At 50.1% G+C, this 8,162-nt stretch overlaps 1 non-coding gene across 1 annotated transcript; it reads left to right on the top strand.

Moving 5' to 3' along the window:
* The first annotated feature begins 2,617 nt into the window (after positions 1-2,617).
* On the top strand, positions 2,618-2,689 carry TRNAY-GUA. Its single transcript has one exon. It is a non-coding gene; the product is annotated as a tRNA-Tyr (tRNA).
* The last annotated feature ends 5,473 nt before the right edge of the window (positions 2,690-8,162 follow it).

The raw sequence follows: 8,162 nt of genomic DNA, 5'->3' as shown, positions 1-8,162 counted from the left end.
GGGTGCTTGTCCACAGTACCCTGGCTAGTAGAGGCACGGCCACGACCCTCCATGTCAGGCGCCAAAGCGTCTGTTGATTTTCTTGGTTGGTTTGTTTTTGTCTTTCTCATTTTAAGGAAGGAGAGGAGGATGGTAAAAGTCATACATATACATGATAGAAAACTTGCAAACCACAGAGCGTATTACCAAGAAAACATCACCTAGAATTCCACTAACCAGGGAGAAATACTGTTAATTTGGGGTTATCTTTCTTTCTACTTGTTTTCTCTCCCTCTGCACATTCACACAGTCCCTGTTTTTACCCACGAGATCATACTGGCATTCTGTTTTTCTTTTTTTAATTGTGGTAAAAAAAAAAAAACATAACATGAGACGTACCCTCTTAACAAACTTCTAGGCATACAGTATTGTTAACATAGGCTTTATGCCATACAGCAGATTTGGAAAAATTTTCCATCTTGTATAACTGAAACTTTATACCCATTGAACTGCATCATTATTTCCCCATCACCCCAGTGCCTGGAAATCACCATTCTACTTTTTGTTTCTAAGAGTCTGACTACTTTAGAGATCTCATACAGATGGAATAATGTAGTATTTGTCTTTCTGTGTCTGGCTTATTTCTCTTAGCATAATGTCCTCCAGGTTCATCCATGTTGCTGCAAATGGCAGGATTTTCTTCTCTCTTAAGGCAGAATAATATTCCCTTGGGTGCATATACCAAATTTTCTTTATCCATTTATCTGTTGATGCATACTTGTTTCCATGTCTTGACTATTGTGAATAATGCTGCTGTGAACATGGAGGGGGGGCAAATATGTCTTTAAGATCCTGATTTCAATTAGTTTGGCTAAATACCTAGAAGTGGAATTACTGGATCATATACTAGTCTCGTTTTTAATTTTTTTAGGAACTTCCATAGTGCTTTCTAAAGCAGCTTATGAACAGCATACAAGGGTTCCAATTTCTCCACATCCTCACTGACAGTGATTACTTTTTGTCTCTGTTGTTATAACGGCCATCCTCACAGGTCTGAGGTGATATCTCATTGTGGTTTTCGTTTGCATTTCCTTGATGATGAGTAATGTTGAACACTTTTCATATACCTGTTGGCCATTTGCATGTCTTCTTTTGGCCATTCTGTTTTGTACCCTGAGTCTCCCATATATCATTAAACTGTAAGCATTTCTGTGTCATTAAACAGTTTTTGCACTGCTCTTTGCTTTACCCTGAAGGCAGGGATCTGAACTTGGAGAGTTCTGAGGTTCTGTCAGGCTTCTGTTGGTACTTGCTACATCAGCAGGTCTATGGCCTGGCAAGGGTAGAGGTGGGAATAAGTCCAGGAGGGGCACTGGAACAATAATAGCTAAGAGCATAAAGTAGGCAGCAGACAGCCCTAGGCTCAAAGTCAGATTTTGCCATTTGCAGGCTGCCTGGCTTTGGATTGGTCAGTTCCTCTCTGAGCCCCGGCTTCCCCATCTAGAAAATGGGGATAATAGTAGAATTTATTTGATCACCCTTTTGTGTGGCCCTGCAAAGCATGTCGGGATTCAATGCACATGCCAGGACGTAAGCCACAGAAAGTCCCTCAGGAACATCAGCTATTATTATTTCAGCAATATCAGGAGGCCGGAGAACCCTTTCTCTGGAGGTCTCTATAAACAAAGGTGGAAGGAAGGCGGATACTAGCTGTGGAGGAGCTGGGAACTCTTCCTCTGACCTCCTTGTCTTGTGGTCCTCATCCCTTTCCTCCAGCAGACTCTTCACCCTGGGGCTGAGGCCCAGACAGGCTCTGATGTGGCCCTGGCTTTGTGGGACCTCTGGCCAGAGTGCTCTCCTGATAGCTCAGTTGGTAAGAATCTACCTGCAATTGAGGAGATCCTGGTTCAATTCCTGGGTTGGGAAGATCTGCTGGAAAAAGGATAGGCTACCAACTCCAGTATTCTTGGGCTTCCCTGGTGGCTCAGCTTGTAAAGAATCCACACAAAATTCGGGAGACTTGGGTTTGTTCCCTGGCTTGGAAAGATCCCTTGAAGAAGGGAATAGCTACCCACTCCAGTATTCTGGCCTGGAGAATTCCATAGACTATATAGTCCATGGGGTCACAAACAGTGACTGAGCGACTTTCACTGGCCTGAGTAGGGCTAGGCTGGGTTGCACTGTCACAGAGAGCCCTCTGTGGGCCTGGATTACATCTATCAACAACACCCTGGAGAATGTGAGCTTTTGATTTTGGCACCTGTTGGGAGAGTCACATGGAGAGAGTCTGGCCTGTCTGGCATCAGGCAGAACCAGGTTCACCTTCTTCTGGCTCAGAATTAGCTATTCAATTTAATTTTATAGAGACAGAGCCAGCATCTAATATGGGGTTCCTGCCAGTCCTAGAGACTGGCTCTCTTCTTGCCTGCAGGACCTTCAGAAAATATTGAATCCAATTTTCTTCCCATTGTACAGATAGAGACACTGAGCCCAGGAGGGGAGAAAGGATTAGTTCGTGCTGCCCATCTCTTCCATGTTATTGGGTGAAATGGAAAGATCATTTAGTTCTATTCTAGCTTTTCTAGATATTATGGGTAAGTAGAATCAGAGGCTGCATGGGATAGAGCTTAGATAAGGCTCCCCAGTAGCTCAGTTGGTAAAGAATCTGCCTGTAATGCAGGAGGCCCAGGTTCGATCCCTGGGTGGGGAAGATCCCCTGGAGAAGGAAATGACAACCCACTCCAGTATTCTTGCCTGGAGAATCCCATGGATGGAGGAGCCTGGTAGGCTGCAGTCCATGGGGTCACTAAGAGTCGGATACGACTGAGCAACTTCACTTTCACTTTTCACTTTCATACATTGGAGAAGGAAATGGCAACCCACTCCAGTGTTCTTGCCTGGAGAATCCCATGGACAAAGCAGCCTGGCAGGCTACAGTCCATGGGGTCACAAAGAGTCAGACATGACTGAGCGACTAAGCATAGCATAGCACAGGACCTTGCCAAGAAGTTCACCTACTTGGTTTGGTGGTTTAATTGTGTCCAGCTCTTTGCGACCCCGTGGACTGTAGCCTGCTAGGCTCCTCTGTCCATGGGATTTTCCAGGCAAGAATACTGGAGTGGGTTGCTATGCCCTCTTCCAGGGGATCTTCCCAACCCAGGGATCTAACCCAGGTCTCCCGCATTGCAGGTGGATTCTTTACCATCAGGCTTCTTTGCAGGTGTAACCAAGAGTGTTGCTGAAGGAGTGGTTAGCTTCAGGGCCAACGGGGAGACCTCTCTTTGCCCACATTGGTGTCCCTCCCTGGACACATACGGTCATTCAGTTAAAATCCTTTGGCCCGCTCTCTGCCAAAATATGAACTCTCTGGGGACCCCAGTTTATTTTCTCTGTAGCATCTCTGCTTGTCCCCTGCATATGTGATATCAGGGGCACAGCTTTGTGTTGGCTGCCTGAATCTGTGTGAATCAAGGGGTACCCGACAGGGACGGACATGGACAGAGCAAGCGGGCAGAGACACAGCCCACAGCCCAGAGCCCATGTGACCCGACATGAGAGGACCTCTACCCCAGTGGTGGCGACCTGAGGCCTTTCCTAGGCTGCCTCAAGTACCCAGGAGTTGCCCAGAGGGCTGTGCCCGTAGTCCCTAGGCCACAGAATGCACTAGAAGGGGAGAGGTTGGTCCATCCAGCTCTCAACTCTGGCGCCTGAAGCCACTTCTGAAGTCCAGACAGGTGGCAGTGGGCACTGCTGACATTAAAAGCCAAAGCTGGGAGTGGGGTGACAGGCCTGGTCAGGAAGCTTTTCATTTCTCACCCAACTTCATTCAGCTTCCATTTTTGATAATTCCTTCTTGGAGGCCAAGAATGGCTGACCCCTCGTCTGGATGATATTAGAGGAGAAGCAGGAGATAAAGTTCATGAATTGAGCACCAATTATGTGCCAGGCATTAGGGTAGGAGCTTCTCTTACATGGCTTTATTTATTCCTCAAACCACTGCATGAGGCAGACATGATGGTATCCAGTTCACAGCTGGATTAACCAAAGCCCAGAGAAGCAGAGCTGGGATAGAGCCTAGTTAGGTTGGATTTACCCCATAGCCAGTGCTCTATCCATTGCCCCATCCATGAGCCTGTCAGAGAGACTAAGGAAGCTGCTGGCCGTTGAGGGTGGTGCAGGGAAAAGAGAGGGCCAAGGTTGGGAGCACTCATCGGGGTCCATGGGGCACTGGCTGCCTTTGATCTCTTCTCTCTGAGTTTTCCAACCTGGCAAGCAGCACGGGGGACAGGGGCTGGGAGGGGCTGAAAGAGGTTGGGGGATAGAAGAAACCGGGCTGGAGGCTGCAAAGAGCTGCCCCCAGCCCCAGAAACTCCCTGCTTGGCCCCCTGCCAGTGAGGCGGCTTCGGAGAGACCTTCTGGGAATAGAGAGAAATTCATTAGCGGATGTGCAAGTCCCAAACCGATTAGCGATTTATACTCTGGCCTCAAACGGCAGGTGGCTTACGTTTATTATCTGATTTAGCCCAAAGGCCACCCAGTTCCACCCCTCCCTCTTTCTTTCCCTTCTCCCTGTGATCCTCAGGAATGGACCCTCAGCCTGATTTGTCCTAGGCCCTTCCTTTAGTCCCTGTAGCCTAGGCCAGTTCCCAGAAGAAAATGTGCTAGGGATGGGAGTGGTGGGGAATGACAGGGGGCAGGGTGCCAAAATGACCTCCTGAATAGCAGGGGGCTTTCTAATCTGAGCTTTGTCCATTCAAGAACCAAACAGGACTTCATTTCCATTTGGAGGCAGGGCAAGAAGAAAGTGGGGGTACTGAAGCCGCAAGGATGGAGGATAGATATCAAGGGGAACTTCTAGAGTACTTGAGCTTTGATTCCTTGGCTGTGATAAATGTACATCTTGAGAAGGGATAGGCTACCCACTCCAGTATTTTTGGGTTTCCCTGGTGGCTCATCTGGTAAAGAATCCACCTGCAATGAGGGAGACCTGGGTTCAATCCCTGGGTTGGGAAGATCTCCTTGAGAAGGGAAAGGCTACCCACTCCAGTATTGTGGCCTGGATAATTCCATGGACTGTGTAGTCCATGGGGTCGCAGAGAGTCAAACACAACTGAGCGACTTTCACTTTCTACACTTTCTTTCTTCTGGCTGTGGAAAAGGGGTTGGGATGGAAATGACACACACAGCCTGGGCCTATAGCCAGTGGGAACTTCCCCACAGAAGATGCCACTTAAAAGTGTTATTAAACCCTCTGGACTTTTAAAGCAGAGAACAAGGTAACTATGAACACCCTTTAAAGAGCTATTGAGAGTTCCCAAGGGAGTTCTGTGTCTTTCTCACTCCCCTCTGCCTTGGATGGAGACATGTGGTTCCCTCATCCCCCATTTCCACCACCCCAACCCCCTCCCCCATACTGTGTTGATGGTCATTCCCTCCTCTCTCCCCCAGCCTAGCCCACTTTTGGGCCCTGAGCCAAGGGGCCATCAATGATTTCTGGGCTTCTCTAGTGAAGACAGACAACAGGGTCTGGCTCTGTCTGCCTCAGCTGAGTTCTTGGATGGCTTATGGCGAGAAAGAGGCTGTGGTGGCCTTGAGCTTCCACCTCTAATCAGCAGCCTCAGAACTGGACTGGGAACATTACTAGGTGTCATTTGCTCCAGAGTAGTGATAGGAAATGAGGTGAATTGATTCCCTTGCCCCAATCTGGGGAGCTCCTCTCCCTCCCGCCACCCATCAACACTGAACTCTAGGCTGGGTGGGAAAATTACTCAGCCAGCCTTTGCCCAGGTCTGAATGTTACTTCCCCATCCTCCATTGCACTTCCTGTTCAGCACAGGAGACTCCAGAGTCCACCTGGATTGCTACTTCTACGGGTTTCCACCTTCAGGAAGTTCTTCCTGGTGTCTGACCTTAAGCCTCCTGCTGTAACCAACTCATTTATTTTTTCTGGTTCTGTGCAAAGAATCATGAGGTGAAGCTTTCTTATTTAGTATCATACTATGAGTGGAGCTTAGAGGACTGGGAAGCATTGACTGGACCAGGAAGCCTATAGGGGCTCAGAATCTGCTGAAGTGGGAGCTGAAGTGGCTGGCCCCTCTTGAAGTTCCTACCCTAGTCCTGTGAAAAGAGGCATCATGGAAAAGTGCTCAGTGCAGCTTCGTCTTAGCCCTGTGACATTTGGAGTCAGCCCCGGTCATTTCCCTCCTGGTGCAGAGTCTTGTCTGGCTTCTCGGTCGCTCAGCCAGTAAAGGATCTGCCTGCAATGCAGGAGATCCGGGTTCTGTCCTTGGGTCAGGAAAATCCCCTGGAGAAGGGAATGGCTACCCACTCCAGTATTCTTGCCTGGAGAATTCCATGGGCAGCCTGGGAGGCTATAGTCCATGGGGCCTCAAAGAATTGGACACGACTGAGTGACTAACACACACACACTTAGGGGCTTGTCACTCATGATCTCCCGCAGTACCATTAGTCCTGCCTGTTAGTCAATTATTCAGCCAAGGTTTGTGTGCCCACCCCAGAATGAAGCAATGCTGACAGTGGGGGTGGCACTGACAGGAATGTGACCCAAGTGGCCAGGCCCTACCCTTCAGGAGGCTCCCAGCCTAGCAGCTCTTTCCAGCTTTCCCTCCTTCTAGATAAACAACCTGGGCCGGGGGTGTTTCCAACCCAGCTGAATTGAGTAATTAAAATCTCTCCTCTTTCTCTGACAGATGACCTCCAAGGTCCGTTCCAGGCCTATGACTCTATGATTCCAGCTGGGGGTATCCAATTAACCCTTGTCATGCTTGGCTGGGCTTCATGGGCTGTGGAGTGGGAAGGGGTAGGGATGTACACGGCGGATGCGCATGCCAGGATGCTCCGCCCCCTGCCACCCCTCCCCGCTCCCCACCTCCCTCTTCCCCAAGCTGGTGCCAGGGTGGTGCTCGCCTAGCCTGGGCCCTGTGGTCAGAGTGGCAGGGGAAGGATAGACCTGTCTCCGGGGAGTTGCCTCTCTTCAGCCTGGTCCTGAGGGCTTTGCATAGTACTTGCTTGCTCTTTGGTTCAGGCACAGGCAGGATGTGTTCTCAGAGGAGGGCCTTGCAGGACTTGGCTGAGTTAGGGAGAGGTGGGAGCTTTAGAAGCAAATCATTGGCCAGTAAACAGATTATCCAGAAGCCTAACTTCTTGGGTCATATCTCCCCCCACCCTCCCAACCAGTGCCAGGGCAAGGCAGCCTCCTCCTGGTGTCTGGCTATTCTCCAAGGACATGAGATTTGGGTGAGGTTTGGACTTCGCTCAGGATGGTGGTGGAGCCAAAGATGTGGCAATTGTCAGAGCTGGTGCGGGCCTTCGAGACTGCCATAAACAGGTACCTTATAAGCCACTTAAGACCCTCAGAGTGTTTTCTTTGGCTCACAAAGTACCTACATTGAGAAGAAATTAGCTGCCATCATTGAAAATTCACGATATTTTTACATAAAAATCCAGATTTATCACTTCTAAAAAATCTGAAAATCTAGTAACACTGCACCTACATTCCCAAAAGGCCACAGCTGGAGCTGAGTGGCAGTTGTCCTCTTAGGCAGGGCATATACTCTGCTTTTCCATGGTTCTCACCTGCCCGAGGCCCTTCATGGGAGCAAGTGGAGAAACTGAGATCCATAGAGAAAGGAGGGCTCTTGCCCACAGTCACCCGGCCAGACTGGGGGACTGGGCCAAGATTAGAATCCAGGAATCCTGCCTGCTGGCCAGTGTGGCCCTTTGCCCTTCCCTTTTCCCCCAGGGCTCTGCAGAGGCTATATGGCTTCTCTGCCATTGCAACCCCCTCCATTCCTGAGGCCTGGTAACCTCAGCGGCTGAGCTTTGTCTGGTTGCTTTCCTGCACAGCTTCTACTGCTGCCTGAGCCCCAGCCCCAGTGCAGGCCCCCTTTGGGTGAGAGCAGAGACACTGCGGGGACTCCACAGCCTGGCCCCATCTCCCGCAGCTCCGAACAAGAATCTCATTAAGTGCAGGGGGCGGCCGCCGCCAGGCCTGGGGCGCCCTGACCACAGAGCTGGCTTCCTTCTGCAAACAGCCCCACTTGGGGCTGGGCTGGCCATGTGTCTGTGCACGGAGGGGGCACTGTGGCCGCCCCCATCCAGCCCACCCCACCGCCTCCCATGCTGCCTTTTGCTTCCCTCCCTGTCCAGCTCTCTGACCACCC

The sequence above is a fragment of the Oryx dammah genome, unplaced genomic scaffold (genome assembly GCF_014754425.2).
Source record: "Oryx dammah isolate SB20612 unplaced genomic scaffold, SCBI_Odam_1.1 HiC_scaffold_23, whole genome shotgun sequence".
Lineage (NCBI taxonomy): Eukaryota > Metazoa > Chordata > Mammalia > Artiodactyla > Bovidae > Oryx > Oryx dammah.
Note: the sequence above shows the minus strand (reverse complement) of the source record. Positions and strands in the feature narration are given on the sequence as shown.